We start from the raw sequence: 18,670 nt of genomic DNA on the forward strand, positions 1-18,670 counted from the left end.
TGATTGAGACCTTTAAGGCAGTTTTACATTTGAAAAATAAAAGCGTTTCTCTGTGGGGCTTTTCAGCACTTGCAGGACGGGACACAGCGCTCCCCCTGCAGCTCTGGCCAGAGGTGGGTCGAGTCCATTAGATGAGGGAGGAACGCCACTATGGTAAATGGTCTCTGAATAAAGGTCCAAACGGATTTGTATCTCTAGAAGAGAAGGAATCTCACTGGCTTGATAGGTGACAAGATAGGTCCCGTGGTCTCCTCCTTTCCAGTACAGTATTTCCCGACTGGTTTCAGAGCGCTGGCCGTTACTGGTGGCGGAGGAGCTGCCGCCAGCGTGGGGCAAGGTACGGGCAGGAGCAATGCTGCCAGAGAACTGATGGCAAGCGGCAGGAGCGGGGCAGCTCCCCGCTGCTGCCTAGCAATGTCCGAGCCGCCCAGCGCACTGGGACGCGCCGTTCAGGAGAGAAAAGTGAGGGCAGGCTGGCCGCGGGCGGGTCCGGGTGATGTCACAGGAAGCTCTGATGTTGCGCCGCTGCCGCTGCTCCGCGCCCGCAATCGGACCCGCTCCCGGCGTTGCCCGCAGCCTTGGGTCCAGCTCCTGTGCCCTGCAGCCGCTTGCAGCCTCCCGGCCAGCTCCTGTGCCCTGCAGCCGCACAACTGGATTATTCCCGCCGGGGAGGATCACGCTCTCCTGGGGCTCTCCTTTGACTGGGGAGGGAAGGAGCGAAACATCTCCTGTCTTCCTCACTGAAAGGGGAACTCAAACTGATTGATCTATCTGAAACCGTGCTCCTGCAAACTCCGTTTGGTGAGTACTGAATCAAACCAGCCCCATTGTTTTACCGAAGAACGGTATCGCTGTTCTGTCGGAATGCGGCTAGTTACCGTGTATGCATGCTTTCTCCTTAGCCTCGGCGTGTGAGAAGGAATTTGCAGGGAGAAAGGGGTGAGGAAAAGCTTCGTTTATTTTTGGGGAGCGAAATACCAGACTTGCTTTTATAGCTGGTCCTATTCTAATATATCCTTGGGGAAGTAATAGACGATAAACAGGTAGAAAAGAAGATAAAAACACCCTAATCAGTACTTAAAGGATTCTGCCTAAAACCTCTAATATTAGCTAACCAAATTTCTGTCTTTGCATCTGGAGAGAATTAGAGGCTGGTTTGCAAAGGTTCCTTAAGACTAATTCAATACAACTGGAGCTCATTCGGGAGAGGCTGATTCAGGTGATAAAGTGTTGCAGATTTTGTTACTGAATATTCCTGTAATCTCTCTGACGTTATTGTACCAGAAAGAGTTATACTAGAGTTATTTAATAATTCGGGTTTGTGTTGTAATTATACAGCTCAAAAGGTGAAGCTTCTGATTTGTTTGGACTTTTCCGCTTGCTCGAAAGTTCGCTTGAGTTCGAAGCTCGTACGCGTGCAGGGGTTACTAGGTTGAGAGTCTTCGCACACACACCAAAATGATTTATTGGAAGTAGTTGTCCACTCGTCCATTTACTTGAGAAACTATTGAACAGTGGGAAGCGTGTGATTCTGCCTCTTGACCGATACTGGAAGGCACAGTTAAGCGTCTTGCCACTTCAGCTTCCCAAAGCAGACGAGGTATCCTCTTTTTCACAAACACATTGCTGAGGTTGCCACATCTAGTCAGTTGCTTCTGGGTGTAAGCAAGTGTACAACCAGTTTCTGAAGGATCAATAAGAAGTAGTGCAAGCTATAAATTGCATTTGGATTTGATCTGCACAATTTATGTAGTCATCTCTATGTTTTAGAAGGGCCAAGATGGAAAGAATAGTAAAAATACTTTTTTTTTTTCCTCTACCTTAATGTCTTGTGCCAGACAGCCGGGGGTGAGATTTGTCTGCTCTTACAATTGTGCCAGTGCAGAATCTTTCCAATCTCATTTGGCATACTGAAGATCTTGTTATTTACTTACAGTAATAAGGCGCATAGCAGTTTAAACCCATTCAGTGATGTGCTCAAGGCACGATTGTTGAGCACTAAACCTTAGGTCCTTTCAGTGGATTGAAAGGAGACACACTAGATAGGGGTAAGTGTGAATAAGACTGGATCCAAACCTACGTGTTTTCTTTCAAAACAGACATGCTGCCGTACTGTCTGAAATTCTCAATCAAAAATAATGATCTGTGTTCTCACAGTATTTGCTTTGGTAGTCTGCTTAAACTATCATTGACTTAACTACATATAGGAGCAATCCCAAAGTCTTTCTCCAGCTTTGAGAATCTTCAACACAAAGGTTCTCAGTGATGTTAAGCAAAATGTTGCTTCACGTTGAAAAAAGTGTTGATGTTGCTTTAATGATAAATGCAGTAGGAACAAGTGTCTCCAGAGGGGTTTCAGCTAAATAATTTAGATTCTTATATTAATGCTCTCCTCAAGTAACTGGTTTAGGTTGTGGTGGAAGTGCCCACATGGCAAGTGCCAGGCTTCTGTGTGTAGGTTTGATGTCATTAGTTGCAGTTCAAGCAAAGGCAGTAGCAGGGTAGCGATGTAGAACAATGTGACTGCACTTTTTAGTGGACCTGAATGCATAACGTGCATTGCAAGTTCAATAATTTCACATTACCTATGTCCTGGCAACTTCCAGTGTTACTGTACTCTTAATTCCTGACCAGCTGGAGTCTTGCTATGCAGTAAGAAATGGGGTGTTAGTCCCTTTGAATAGGCTTTTCCTGATACAACACAACTGTTGAAATCTACCGAGAGCCAATAGGAATTTTTCCACTGACTGTCAAAGGGCAAAATATTCCTTAACGTGAGTATTTTTCTGTTGAAGGAATTGTATGTGCATCACCTATCCATCCACTTGAGTTCTTCAGCTGTGTTTTGATAACTTGAGTGTTTTTTTAATGCTCAGGTTGAAAAATAGGGAATCTGTAAGTCTCATTCTTGGTGACTAATGTCTTACCTGGCTAACAAAAGGGCCTGCTCTGTGAGTGCAATACTGTTCTGTGGGCTGTTTGGGTATTGCCATTCACATTTAGAGTAGGATCCATTAACAACAAAACTGAGGGAAGAAAACACACTAATACATTATTCTGTGCATTCAAATTAACCAGCTGTTTCCAAAAGCATTCCCAGCATGTGCAAGAGCTGCATAGGACTGGGCCCCTGAGAGTCCATGTAATCATACAGATGAAAGATTCAAACCAGTCCATGGTCCTTTGGAAAGAACTACTAATATGTTTTCAATATTATGTACCCAGGGATATATTTAAAAGTATATATCTAGTCACTTCTGTAGCAAATTCTGAACATCAGCTATTTATGAAGGCAACTGAAGGAGTTTCTTCAATGAGGAGTGCAAGTCTGCAGTCAGGAAAACAGAATTTCTCTTTAAGAGGCTGTTCCCATCTCTTCCCTGTGTGCTTATAGTGTTCTTGATCTCCTAGCAAAATTCCTCCTGTGCCTATGATCATCTGTCATTCCTACAGAGTCCATAGACAATATTGGCATTACCCCAGTGCTGCGTTCACCTCTGTTGTAAAAGCGTATGTGGCTATGTTGTTTGGTTTCACATCCAGTAGTTGGCTTGGTTAAGTTTTACACTTAGCTGCTGTAGCTGTCCGGTGTAGCTATTTTGCCTGGGAATTGTTTTGGTATAGCAAATTGTGAGAGCTCTGGAATTGACTATAGCCTTGATACCGCTGTCGAGGAAGGAATGAATACTTCTGTTAACAAAACAGATGTGAGTTGACAAACAACTTTTAAAAACTAACATAAATCTGGAAATGTGCTTGTGTATGTGCTTATGTGTTTCAGACAAATAATAACACTATATAAATAGATAACACATTATTCCTATGTGCAGTAGATGCAGGTCTATATCATGCTGATCTTATTCTTGGTGTATTAACTGGAGAGAAAATGTCTACATTTTTTGAGGAGACTTTCAAAGTAAATTAGTCTTAAACCTCATCCTTTGTTTAGTAAAATGAGTCATGAATGTTAATATTTTAAATTGAACACATTTGAATGTTGTTTCCTTTTCATACTTAAAAAGGAGAAAGCTTTCCATGGGTGCTCACAGCCCTGTTATTTTTTTCCTTTTTGTACTGAGTTTGGCAATTCTGATGTTTCCAGTTTAATACGCCTGCACAAAGAGCAGCAAGAATTAACTTGCTGCTTACCTGTTGTCTTAATGGAGACTTCCACAGCTAGTGCAGTACAATGTAAGGTCTTCACAGTAAATTTGTTTCCATTAAAGAGCCTAGTTTTAGCAATGTTTTTTGTCCTGTTTTAGAATCTGGGCAAAACTGGAAGGCTAAATTTGCGCATTTTCAACGTTTGTTTTCACAGCTATCTCTCATGGATATCTGCTGTAGTCTCCCAGGCTTGTTTATACTGTTTACATTTTCCCAGCAAAGTCATTCTTTTTCTGCCCTAGTTCTGTGCAAACACTTGTGATATATGCTGTCCAAAAAACCCAAAGTGATTTATTTGGAGTTGCTTTTCCTTGGAAAAATTGCGTTTGAAAAGGACTTAACTGAGTATAGTGCATTTAAGAAGGATTTCCCATGAGAGAAGCAGTGAGAGAAGCACTTCAAGAGAGAAGAAAAACAAATGCCACGTTCTGAACCGGTACAAATTTGCGTGTGTCTCTAAAGCTGTTACGTTTTGATTACAGCATAGATGTCACTCAAGACTTTTCTAAGCAGTTTTGGCCACTATTAAGCTGTAGCTGACCATTAATGAATTGTAGAAACAAAAGCAAGCGATGTTGTGTTTCTGGATTTATGCCCAGATTCTGCAGGCCTTCTTTTAAAAATATCCCAAAGAAAAATAGTGAGAGAGTTTTGTTTAATGAAGCCCAGACCATTCTGGCTTTCCATAGAATATCAAGTGAAATACAGTGATTAATGAGCTATTTTTATTTACATTATTATGATGTTCAAAGCAGCTGCTTCACATGCTGTGGTAGAGCATCAGTTGTGTTTAGACTGAAGAGTAGTTCCTTATAATTATATAATCTTTTCCAGGTATTCTTTGAAATTTCTGTGCTTGCAAACTGCACAACCTGGATGCTTGCATGGGCACAAAGCATCACGCTTTATATTACCGTTTTGCATTTCCATCGCTTTTTCTCTCCCCTATCACAGTGGTAAAATCTTGGCACTCAACCTCAATGAATTCATTATTATTCTGGTACTGGCAGTGCTGGCAGAGTTTCATTAAAACAGATGTACTCATTTGGTTTAGGCTTCAATAATATTTTTCATATAACTATCACTAGCAATTAATGTATTTGTCTCCCAACGGCCTTCCACTAGATAGACATTTAAATACAGCTATTTCAGCAAAGAATGAGACATCATACTTTTTCCCACCGTGGTTGCATCTATGTATTTATTTACTGCCCTAAACAGAGCAAAATGGTGCTGTGCAACCTTTGATTACCAAAAGAGCATTTTTTTGCCATAACGATCCTGCAAAGTTCTGTATGCTATCTGCCCTTTTGTTTCTGTGAGCAAAATCCAGCAGGTGTCACTCTGGGGATTACAGAAGGAATATTGCACAAACGTATATCCATTTGGGAGATGGGATGTGAAATGCAGAAATATTTATTCCAAGATATTTTTCCAGGATAACTTTTGACCACACATGCCTATTTAATTTGTTAGTTTCTTTTAATTATGTGATTTAATGGGCTTATTCCTCTTTCTGTGTATCCCATTGAACAGAAAAGCCACAGTACTTAGTCCTGGACTATGCAATGACGAGTTTTACTCGTAAGTGTTGGTTTTGAAACATAGGGAGCTGGGAATCAGTTGAATATTGTCCTTATGACATTAAGAAAGGCTTTTGTCATCTTCTCTGGGAACCAAAATTACTCTTCTTGTCAATGGAAATTCCAGTTGCACATGTGGTTTCAGTCATGATGAATCCAAGAGAAGGCTCTGCACTAGGCTGCTACGAGTGTGTTTTTTGAAAGTGTCTACATGTTGTTTTCCATTTGGAGTAGCTAAAATTGACATCATAGGTGGCTAATTACATGGACTCTCACAGTAAAACTCCTTGGAGAAGAGGAAGTTCTTTCCATTGCCCTGAGCTACTCATCTAAGGATGTACAAGGGGTACTTTATGGGAAAAAATAGGATAAAGTGTTGGTTTATCACAGAGTGTTTCTTTAGGGAATGGCATAACTGTGTGTGTTGTGTTCTGGTGAATTTTTACACAAGTGTATAACTCCATATTCTGTGCATTGCGTATTGCTTGGAATAGGAGATAGTCATTAAAGTTTGTGGGTTTCTAGAAGAGATTCTTGTTTATTTCCCATACTGTGTTAATTCCACCTCATACTGAAACAAATAGCAGGCAGCTTTGGAAGGCAATCCACGAACACAAATCTCTTTTCAAATAGAAATAAGTTGCTTTTTATAAAGGCCTGCATACATATATGTATTTTCTATATCCATATATATGTATTTTATATATCCATGCATGTGTCTGTCTTAATTTTTTTACATGTGTACATATGTATATATATTTTAAAATTGTCTTGTTATAGAGCTTGTAACCTCAGGCCACTTTAAACAATCCAATTTCCTTTCTCTCACTTTTTTTGTCTCCTGTTTAAGCCCCCATCCTGTTCCGTTTTTTATTCTATTCAACTTCCCTTCCTGTGATGACTCTGAATGAGTCACTTTGCCAGGCATTAAGAATGGGGCTTGACAGTATTTCCAAAAGCTTATCCTACACTGCTCAGGGAGATGAAATTAACCTCTGCCTTATCCTTCCTCTCAAAGAGAAATGTGTCTTCACATGTCTAGTTTCTTGGAAGGGAGAGGTGGGGGTGAGAACCCTTTCCATAAGTGACCCTCTATTTAAATCCAGTCCTCTTCCTTGAAGAGGAATAGCAGATGCATGTGCTGGAACAGAGTCCTGAGAGCTGTAACCTTTTTGATTTTTTAATATTGGTTTAGTATTTAGTTGGGAAAAAAAGTTAATTTAGACAAGGTCAGGAAAGCCAAAATCAAGACTCTTCTGAATGCTATTTAGCTACTCTCTGCTTGGTCACCATTCTGCATTATTAATTTGTTAATAAGTGTGTTGCTTATTGCATCATAATACATTGAAAAGACCCCCAGGACTGTGCTTTTTTTGCTGTGTAGCTAGCAGCCATTGGCAAAAGCACATGCTTAGCACTAAGTGGGCACTAAATTGTAGCCTTTCTTGTGGTTATCTGCATGCCAGTGTGGTGTGAGGTTTGGGGTTTTTTGTTATGCTTTTTCTTTTTCCTTTTTCTCTGTTTTGGAAGCAATGGGTAAAGAGGGATTTTTATTTTTCTAGTGTTTCTAATCTTGTGTGCATCAGGAAATAAAAGCCTTTCTGCTGCAAGCAAACAGGGAAATTGTAGTCCTAAAGAGCGGTAACTTGAAAAACAAACGAGAGTAGAGACTTCCATCAAGTTGAACTCTGCTGTTGCGGTGTTCTCCTTACCTCCCAGACCTCAGGAATATCTTTCTCCAGTAGATTTCACTAATGGAGTTCTGAAAGATTAATATCACTCCATCATTTTCTGCCAGTTATGTTATAACTCTAATTAATGTGGACACGATTTACACACCAGTGAGTAGAGCAGAAATAGGAAACTTGTTCAGTTCTCTTTGCTATCACAGTATAGATTTTATGAGAAACAAAACTCATGGCTGTAATTGGAAGATGAAACAATTCTTTGTGGAGCACTTTACTGAGTAGTCATTTATATTTGTGTCTGTTTAATTTCTCATACTGAAAATACTTAATTTCTGATTCAAGGAGGTGATTTCAGGAGTCTTCAAATCTTGGCTTGTCATTCTTGGGCTGATTATGGAAGTCACAGCATAATCTTAAAAGAGCTTTATGTCTCCCCCAATCCTGCATGCTGGATGTGCTATCTCAGCATTTTCAGAGTTCTTAGGAAACTAGGCAGAAAAAACATCATTCAGATGTTTTTAACATTTTAGCATGGACCACTGGGGAAGCTTCTGGGCCTAGGTCTTTTTCCTTCGTTGTTGTTTTGTTGTTTTGGTTTGGTTTTCTCCCCCAAGTATTCCAGTCGAGTCTCCTCTCTAGAGAAGACCCCTCTTCTAAAAACTATCCATGCAATCCAACAGTAGAATTCAGATAATGTAGTTTAACTGGACACTTTTTATTTAGAGCTACAAAGATAAAATAGTCTTCTGACATGCTAAGCTTTTCCTAGAGTCACATTACAGCCCAGTGAAGGACATGGCAGTAATTCAGGGTTTGTTGGAAGGATGGCAAAATACTTGAGCTGTCTTTGCAGGGGCACTGGGGCACCAGAACCTGTCAGTGTATGCTGCCATCTGCAAGGTTAGGTGTGTGCAGTTTGGATGAAGCCGGCACCAAAAAAGTCCAAATTCCAAGCAGAGTGCAGGGACCTATGGCAATAAGTTTTCTAAGTCAGATCAGAGAAGGGTAGAAAAGATACTGTTGAAATATGTTTTATTCACTGAAGACAGACTGATAGGACAGACAGTAACTCAGCTTCCTCAGGGAATGCACTTTTGCCAAACCAAAGCATTCAAAAATAGCATTATACCATGCTGGAGCGTGGGACTTCTTAAGCCAGAGGTTTGGTTTATTTCATTCTTACAATTTTTGTAGCTCTTGTGTGTCCTAGATTCCCAAGATCTTCCATTTTCAAACATTTACAGCTTTTAGACAGGACAGTTGTCCAACTCTTCATTTCTTGAGCAGTAAGTAACAGTAAAATGGTGAAGTGTCTGAGCACAGAAGCAGGGGAGATAAAGTGATGGAAGGAATGACAGATGCACCAAGAAAAAACACATGAACCTCTGTAGGTAGTTCCCATAGGAAAGTAAACTCAACGAATTAGTAAATGGAATGATGCTGCCTCTAGTGTGACATTCTAACTGCAGAGACAAGGCTGAGTCACATAACCTGGGGTCAGTCAAAAGCCTTTTCTTTACGTTTGCAGCCACTTGGATAAGCTGAAAGATTCCTTTAGATGGTGAGAAATCTGTATTTGGAGTTGCGTATGAAATGAATTCACAGTAGGGTTGCTAAATTAATTGTTCATTTGGTATTTTAATTTGGCAACAAAAGCAGATGCTGGCTTTCAGTGTGTGCTCTAGGTAAGATGCCAGTAGCTGCAGTGATGAGTTAACTCGTTTGTTGTACAGAGTGAAGGTGAAACATTCAATTGTCACACGTGGAAGATGTTTATTACCACATCCTCTGTGCAAGGGAAGGGTTCTTCCTATTTCTGCTACCATGCCAGCTCTAAACCTGCAGACTAGAAGACTCCATAATCTCTCAGACTTTAAACCTATGATTTTTCTCCTTTCTCATTCCTTTCTTCTTGTTGTTTGTTGGCAAGATAAATAGCTTTGTCTTGTGGAGGTTCTGCAAAGACACGGGGTTGTTCTGTAAGGCTTCACATCCAGGTAACAGCCCACTCACAATTTCTCTAGGGTCTTTTTCTCACTTCTACCCTGTGTCACGATTTGTGCACGTGCAGTCCCACATTGCATTGGTTCCTTTGCTGCCACACATCCGCTGTTTAAAAAAAATACTGCTGAATGAGAGTAATAGAGAGGAACAATGGGTATTACAGGATGTTCAACACAGGGTCATTGCAGTCTATTTTCTTGTGCAATCTTGTTATGAATAAGCTTCATATTTACCAGCTTGCTTCGTTTGTCAGCACCCTGTTATTAGTGTTGTAAGGCTATGAAATACCTGTTTTCTAACAAAGTTCAGCATAATGAAATGTCTAGTAGCTCTGTGGAAAGCTGCTTTTCAGTATTTACAATAAATGTAGCTATTCTGTAATAAATATTCACTAATTTATCATCGTTGGTAATGAAAAAATGAGCCAGGAAATTTTTCACTATCAAACTGCAAGTGAGCTCTAAGTGTACTTAGCAAAATGAAATTGCAGGAGCTTATGATGGGCTGTCAAATATAAAAGGCTAGGTAAATCAGTTTAAAAAACCAAAAATGCTTTTGGAGTTTGGAAAGAAACTGGGTTAATTGCAGTGCTGCTTTTGGACTTACATGTTCTTTTTTCCATAATGTGAAATAACGAGTTTGAGCAAGAGGATTCAGTCAAACTTGGGAAGACGTGAATTTGAGATTGGGATCCAGGGATCAGTAGAACAGAGCAGAAACCAGTCCATAGGGATTTGGGATGCTTATGAAAATTGCACATGGTTTTTTTCAGCACTGTATGAAAATGTCTCAATCTTTAATCAAGACACATCATTTTCTTAGATGTGAAAATGGTCTTGTTTGTGTTCTTGGAATAAACACAGTCTGATTTGGAATACTGGGCTATATTTGTGTAATAGAGTCTAACAAATGGAAAACTGAGGGTACTGTAGGTCAGTACTGAGGTTAGCAGAACTGTGAAGGGGAAGTCTGGCAGCTGGATATCCTACAGCCTCAGTGCTGCCTTGTTTTGCATGCAAAGACAAGGAGAGTGGAGGAATCGGCCACTACAGAAGTGCATGTGTGAGTCTGGTTCTTGCAAAATGAGAAACATATTAACTGACATGAAGTGTCAGTGGATAAGATTTGAATTAATGCTGCTCACCAAAAGCTTCTCCAAACTGTAATGCTGTTATCCAGTTTGACAAATGGCTCATTAAAAGTGTTAGAGACCAGCTATTTCTATGTAGCTCTCTGAGTTCATTTGGGTTTTGAGTCTTTAATGCTACAAGTAGGATACCTATACAGTTCCTTGTAGTGATATTGTATGGATGACATGCAGAGCACAGACCAAGGCCAAGGGTTTGCACACCCAGAAGCAATTTAAAGGGACTACAAATGAGGGGGAAAAAGCTAGTGACTGGCAAGAAAATATTGAAGAGAAAGTATGGGTTGGAAATGTCTTTTGTTCACTGGGCTCACAGGACTGCTCCCTGTGAAAGGTGAGACACAGAGGGTGCTCAGTGATTACTTACCATGCCTGATGTTATTTGCAGCTGTTTAACAAAGAATGTTATTACTTCGCTTGGCATTGGGAGCATGCACCGTTTCATGTGAAAATAAAGCATTTCATGCCAATCAACAGTATTTCTGTCACACTAACTAGAGCACAATAGTTAATGTGTTCTCCCTGAAACACTGCATGATTTTATGTGCATCTGTGTGTGCACGTTTTTGGAATGGAAAGAGCACTAAGAAATACACATGGATTTCCAGAATCCATTTGTAACTTTTTAGAGCAAACATGTAAATGCTCAGAGCATTGAACGTGCCAAAATGTGATGTTTGGGTGGGTGGTGGTTTGGGTTTTTTCTGGTTTCCAATGGGGTATCTACAACTGATGCCTGCAAATCTCTTTTCTTGACTCTTGATAGAGGTCGTAGCCATACTCCAGTAGAAAATACGTTAGTTGCAGCCCCATAGGGGGATGAACTCCGCTTGTCACAGACAGACGTTTCCTGACATTGGCACTTGGTTAACAACTTCCAGTGTTTGAAGATGTCGTGGGTTGTATGGATTCTGTGTGGTTTTGGCCCTTTGGGCTTAATAGGAAGGTCACCAAGTTATCAAGCAGCTTCTGTCTGTTTAAAGAGATTTAACTTCCTTTCCTGCCCCACTGCTGGAGAACCTCAGCTTTCAAAGAGAAAACAGTGCTGCTCCTGTCAATTTCCCAGTGTCTAGACCTTGTTGCCTATCTTAAAAATGCCAAAAAGAAGACTGAAATGTAATTATTTTCATTCTCACTTCCTTTTTGTTCCATGTGAGCCTAGTGACTCTCTTTCCATCTAGCATAATCTGTAAAACAACCAAATAGATCTTTGCTCCATTTCTTTTTCTGTGATCTGAGAGTGTCTGACAGCTGCCTTTCCAAGGCTGTCTGTTTCCCCAGTCTTTAGGAGAAGGAATACTACTTCTCTGCAGCCTTCTGGAAGAACTTGATGTGTTTTCCACATATAGTGCATGTTGTGATTAAAGCATAGAATTATCCTTGCTCAGCAAACCGATACAGATAATGCAAAGGGTGGTTGAGCCAGAAACCGCCTTCCTCCATCAGCCCTTTTGATTTACTTTCATCCTGATTGCTTGGGAGCATTGTTACTAGACCCATATTTCTAAGTTGCATCTCTTCCAAACTAGTGCAAGACGTACATATGGAAATCTAGTTACGTGGTGATTTGCAGGAAGAGATTTTTGTGTTAAGTAATGCAAAATCAGGGGGTTTGGTTTGGTTGTTTTCTTCTTCGTTTTGTTGTGGTTTTTTGTGTTTCCATCTAAAATCTAGCAGAAGTGTTACATTTTTTAGGGATAGGAGGTCCCTGGGGATGATTAAGTGACTGGAACATGTGCCTTATGAAAAGAGTCTGAGAGACCTGGGGCTTTGTAGTCTGGAAAGGAGAGGACTGAGAGGGGATCTAATAAATGCCTATAAATATGTGAGAGCTGGGTGAGGAAGGAAGGGACAGCCTCTGCTCACTTACACCCTGTAGTAGGACAGGGGGCAATAGATGTAAACTATAGCACAGGAAGTTCCACCTCAACATGAGGAAGAACTTTAAGGTTCATGGAGCACTGGAACAGGCTTCCCAGAGAGGTTGTGGAGTCTCCTTCTCTGGAGATTTTCAAGGCCTGTCTGGATGTGTTCTGTGCACTCTGTGCTAGACGTTATGGTCCTGTTCTGTCAGGGGGGTTGGACTTGAAGATCTTCAGAGGTCCCTTCCAACCCCTAACATCCTGTGATCCTTTTCACAGTCTTCAATAAATTAACGGTGTTCCTAGTTTTGTGTAAGGAAGATAACCTTTGAAACATCCGGTTTTACTTACCAGCTATATCTGTGAGCTGCAGGAATCCTGTGTGTGAAGTCACAGCACAGTGCTCAAGAAGGACAGAAATCTGTGATTGTATTAGAAAACCATTTGTTATCAAACTGAGTAAAGCTGTGACTCCTCTCTTGTGTTTGTTGGAAATAGCACCAACTACTACTTTCTTCTAAACCAGAAAAGGGTGATGGGATTCAAACGACACCAGAGTCCTCTTGTGTCTTCCCCAAAATTCAGGCTTTACCATGTTGTACACTGGTGAGGAATGGGCAGAGTTTTGTTACTGATTGCTCTCTCTTGAAAGTTCACACGCCTCTGCGAGTTCCTATTCATTTGTTGGAGTTAGGATCAAAGTACCAAAATATTATGTAAAAAAAAGCTAGCCTTGCATTAGTGCTGGCAGGCTTATAACCTGGGATTATGTAAAACATCATCAGAAAGGCTGTTCTCAGGAGATTCCTGTCCACATTTCCAGACCACCAAATCCGGAACATGCTCCACAGACATGTAGATACTTACACAATTACAGAATTACAGCAGAGCTTGTGGTTGGGGTTTTTGATGTTGTCTTTTGTTGTGGGTTTTTCATGATTTGTTTGTTTTGGGGTTGGGATTTTTTTGGTTGTTGCCTTTTCCCCCTTGTAACTGTTTTGTAGAAGAATTTTTACACATATTTGCATGTATTTTATTCTTGTCTTCTCAGCTGTGTAAGCATTTCCTTTGTCCCTTTAATGGGTTTTTATTCAGGTTGGTAATTCTCTGTTCTCTTAGAAGTGTGTCATTTTTAGGAACAGCTGTCTGCTAAAGTCATGAGACTTTTCAGAATGATCTACAGAAGCTGTTCATTTTCTCCACACAGCAGTATCACCACTGAAGACTAACCCAAGCTACTAACTGAATATTATTTAAGCCAGTGTTTTTTGTGTGCTTAGTTTCAGGTAGATTAATAATGAGTTTGCATGCTGTATCAAATTCTCCTTGTTAACAAATCATTACTAGATGTAAATGGGTCATAGTTTTAGATGCAGTTGACTGCTTTGTTCAGATATTATTCTGCAAGTACAACACATGCAAAATTAACTCTGGAAAAGCTCTGTATTAGAACAGTGGTCAATGTGAGCATAACAGCTTGTTTGCTAGACAGTGTAGGTGATGCAGTTGCCAGTGCTAGTGCTCTCTTAAGTATTCAACAGTAATTAATTCCATTGCTTGAACAAGAGTGCTCAGAGACCATGTTGTCATTCTAACAGAGTCCTGCCAAGCAGCTGGTGTTGCTTCTTGCTTTTGTTTGTTTGTTGTTGGTTTGTTTGTTGGGGTTTTCTTTGTTGTTTTTCTCAAGGAAGTAGGATTGTGCTCAGTGGAAATGTTTCTCTCCTTTCACTGATAAAAATCAGTAAATGTAATCATTCCAGGAAAGTTCCATTTGACATACAGTACCTGTATGGACAAATACATATCATGCAGTGGTGATACCTATTTGTGGTTCCTTGATTCTGTAATAGGTAAGCTAGTGAGATGATGTGTGGGTTGCATTTTATTCATTACTTTAGCATCCATGTTCCCTTAAAATACAGTTTGATGATCACATCAGCTTTAGTTAATTAGCCTTTCAGGAGGAAAAACTTCTTATCTCTACTCTTAATTTGTGTATTGATTCCTGGCTGTTGCACTTAAGGAATTTAGTTGGTGCAAAGTTTAAGAGGTGATTGGATAACTTTTATAACACATGGACCAGAAATTGTCCAGCTTAAGCAGTTGCAAGGTGGTCATGGTCAATATATAAACATACCATATATTTGTACCATATTCTATACATATTTCTACCTTGCAACTCTGCCCTAGTGAGGCTCCACCTGGAGTACTGCATCCAGTTCTGGGCTCCCCAGTTCAAGAGGGGCAGGGATCTGCTTGAGAGAGTCTAACAGATGATTAAAGGACTGGAGCCTGCACCTTATGAGGAAAGGCTGAGAGACCTGGGGTATTCTAGTCTGGAGAGGAGAAGACTGACAGGGGATCTAATAAATGTCTATAAATATCTGAGGGCTGGGTGTTAGGAAGGAGGGGGCAGCCTCTGCTCATTTGCACTCTGTGATAGGACAAGAGGCAATGGGGCAATGGATGCAAACTACAGCACAGGAAGTTCCACTTCAACATGAGGAAGAACTTGGCACTTGGTGCCATGGTCTAGTCGTGAGGTCTGTCGAGACAGGTTGGACTTGATGATCCTTGGGGTCTCTTCCAGCCTTAGTTATACTGTGATACTGTAACTTTACTGTAAGGTTCACGGAGCACTGGAACAGGCTGCCCAGAGAGGTGGTGGAGCCTCCTTCTCTGGAGACTTTCAAGCCCCTTCTGGATGTGTTTCTATGTGTGCTGTGCTAGATTCTATGGTCCTGTTCTGTTGGGGGGGTGGACTTGAAGATCTCCAAAGGTCCCTTTGAACTCCTGAAATCCTGTGTTCCAGTGTACTGTAGCTGTAGCTTGAGGAATGTTGTAGAACTGACAAATATGCCATCTGCTGTAAGCTAAAGAAAGAGAGCCTGGTACCAGTCTGTGTAAAGAGACTTACTCAATTTTACCCAATGCCACCTTCTCTCCATTCTCAATGACTTTTCTTCTTTCTTTAAGCACTTAAGTTTGGCTCCACAACAAATTACTCATAAGACCAATTAATGTTGTGGAAGCAGATGGTTTTGATTTGTTATCACTGACATTCTGTTTTCAGGGATCAGAATATCACAGGGATATTATATTTTTGTAATGCAACTCCTGCTTTTCACTTACTTCATGATATTTCACAGGTATAAGTGAGCTGGAATATTCACACTCAAAATGGAGGATTTCCCATTTTGAATCTGATTGAGGCCAGTGAGCTTTAGGATCCTTCTTTTGGCTTCTGCCTGTAGCCTGTGCATGGTGCTTCCTGAAGTGAAAAAACTGAACATGCACCTTAAGAAGCTGAATATGTTTGTGCAGTGCTTTGCATAAAGGAAAAAATAATTTCACCTTGACAGACTTGGGAAATAGTTACTACTCTGCAATTCATGCATCTTTAATTGCAGATGTAGCTAACAAAGACAGCATAATACCATCCAGACCTGTGAAAAAGCCGGTGACTGAAAGCAGTTGCCTGTAAGGGCTTAAGTGTTTATGCAAGCTATATGCCAGGCTATATAAAGTAACACAGCATTTTTATAATTATCAGCCATTAATTGTGTTTACTTCCTCTTTCTCCTAGATTTAGCACAGAGAGGAAGACATGCTTGTGTTTTGTTTAAAACCTTGAGCAACAACAACTCCCTAACTTTCTAAAGTTCACTTGCTCCTAAGGAGTACACAGAGACAAAGCTGGTGTTTGCCAGCTAGGCAGCACGCTCCTTAAGACTGCAGGTCTCCAAAAGGGTAATCAAACATGCACAAAGATCATTTATACATCTAGCATTGTTGAGCACAGGATCAGTACTCACTGGCTACTCTTACTCCTCCTTACATCAACATGAGAAAAGAATTGGATTAATAATGTGAGCATAAAGCATTCTGCATTTTAATAGTTTCTGATAGCCTCAACACAGTAGTTAGCTTTTAGGGGCTGTTTTCACTCATGGTGCTGTAAGGGCCAATGGAGTATGCAGAAGAGTGAAAGAATGATCATCATGGTTACTGTAGCGAAGAAGGCTTTGACAGAATCACAGAATGGTGGGAGTTGGAAAGCACCTTTGGAGATCATTTGTCCAACCCCCCTGCCAGAGCTGATTCACCCAGAGCAGCTTGCCCAGGAGCACATACAGGTATTTTGAAAGTCTCTGGAGAAGACCCCCACAACCACACTGGGCAGACTGTTCCAGGGCTCCAGTATCCTCACAAGAAAGAAGCTTTTCCTCATGTTTAGGTGGAACTTCCTCAGTTCCAGTTTGTGTCTGATGCCCCTTGTCTTGTTCTGGGCACCACTGAAAAGTCTGGCCTCATCCTCTTTACCTCTGCCCTTCAGATATTGTTCAGCATTGATAAGATCCCCACTCAGTCTTCCCCAGGCTAAAGACCCCCAGGTCCTTGAGCCTCTCCTCCTCAGAGAGATGCTCCAGTCCCCTCAGCATCTGGACTCTCTCCCAAAGTTTCCGGTCTCTCTTGAACTGGAGAACCCAGACTGGAACCAGTCCACCAGATGTGGCCTCACTAGGGCAGAGTAGGGGGGCAGTTTTCAGGGAGGAGTCATGATCACACCCAGGCTTCTCCTGGGCTGAGAGGTGGTGAGCCACACAAGCACTTAATGGGAGTAATGCTGAAGAAACAACATTGAGCAGTTTGTTCTCAGTGTCCAACCAAGCTGTGAGGGCAGAAGTAGCCCAGGGAGAATACTCACATTTATAGTTGTCTAAAGAAGTCTGTCTCTGCAGTTAAATGAAGAGACCCAAATCCAAATGAAGTGTTGGATATACCAAAAAATGGCAGGACTTAGACTTTCACAATTCTAAACAGCTCATAGCTCTTTAACAGCTGCATGGCAGATAAATGTGGTGAGTGTTAAAACATACATTAGGAACTGTATCTTTTTCTAACTTAAGTAGTTCTGCTTTCTTACTTCCATGCTTTTTAGTACACACAAGAAATAATGTGCAAATAACTCTGAAAGTTATTGAAGCCTTGCATCACTTGGACATCAGTGCAGCTAATGCCACAAAAGTACAGCTCTAGAGAAGGAAATTCTGAAATCCCTAGTTCAGATAATAGTTCTTTAGTTATCCCTGTGGGATGTGGTAGATACAGCTAGGACAAGGAATGCTAACAAACCTTAGGTTGTAGCAGCAAGACGTCATAACAGCTTTTGCCAAGGAACCTAATCGAGTCCCACAGTGATCAGCTCCACCTATGTCACTGTCCTGAAGGAGAGAAAGGATGTGGCTTAGAGAAATGGATGTGAGCTATTTTGTAGTAGAAATGAGATTTTTCCATGAGAATATAAACCAAGTGGGTTTGTTTGATTCTTGTTTTACTTTGGGTTTTATTTTGTTTCTGTCTTGAAGCCTAAAACAGGCCTTCATAACGAAAAATAGCTATTATGCTGATCCAATGTGAAATGCAAGTTATGTAAAAGTGAAGAATGGAACAGGCTTTCACAGCCTCACTTTCTGTTCCCAAGAAGTACTTCAGTATTACACAGTGTAGCTTTCCAAGCCAACTAGCTGCATGTATGTAGAAATAAAAATTCATTCAAAACCATAGCTTGATTTTTATTTTTTTTTAACTAGAGTAGGAATCTGTTGGTTCCAGTGTAGCACCTTACACAAACCACTTCTAGTAGGTAACATACCATGATATGAAGGCTCTGTAAGCAGCCGGTGCAGTAATGAGCGATGTTCAGAACACGGTTCACAGAGTTTTGGCTGTTGCAGGCTGTATTGTTAGGCTGCTGGCTGGGACTCAGGATATCCCTTACTGCTCTCAAAAAAGTCTCTTGGGCCTTTAATTTCCAGCTAAACAGTCACCAAGGGTCCATGGAGGAGACCTTGAGCAAAACTTAGACTTAATATTGCATCGTGGGTACACTTTTCCCCCCTCCAATGCTAGATCAGTTTGGTATTTCCAGCTCTTAGTTATGGGTGAAAATACTGTGTTTGAGAATTTACATTTTGTTCAAGGCACCATCTAGATTTACAGCCTGATCTGATTTCAGCCAAGTATGGTACTTCTCTGTGAATATGTCTTCACCCCATGTTGTCTCTGCTAAGATGTATTTTTTCTGAGCTCAGTTGGTAAGCAGAGAAGGGCACTGGTGTACTTCCTTTATACCTTCAGAGCTGCTGTTTCTAGGACTGTTTAGCAGAGGTCAACAATGTCAATTACAAGCACAGAAACGTGTGTCTAAGCTCATCAGAT

General features: G+C 40.9%; 1 protein-coding gene across 1 annotated transcript in view; it reads left to right on the forward strand.

Moving 5' to 3' along the window:
• The first annotated feature begins 567 nt into the window (after positions 1–567).
• The window catches only part of CALCRL (calcitonin receptor like receptor), a 64,314-nt gene continuing 46,211 nt past the window's right edge, over positions 568–18,670 (forward strand). Inside the window, exon 1 of the mRNA XM_009911200.2 lies at positions 568–801. The gene's annotated coding sequence lies outside the window, so the exon portion shown is untranslated. The remainder of the gene's footprint in view (positions 802–18,670) is intronic.

The sequence above is a fragment of the Dryobates pubescens genome, chromosome 37 (assembly GCF_014839835.1).
Source record: "Dryobates pubescens isolate bDryPub1 chromosome 37, bDryPub1.pri, whole genome shotgun sequence".
NCBI lineage: Eukaryota > Metazoa > Chordata > Aves > Piciformes > Picidae > Dryobates > Dryobates pubescens.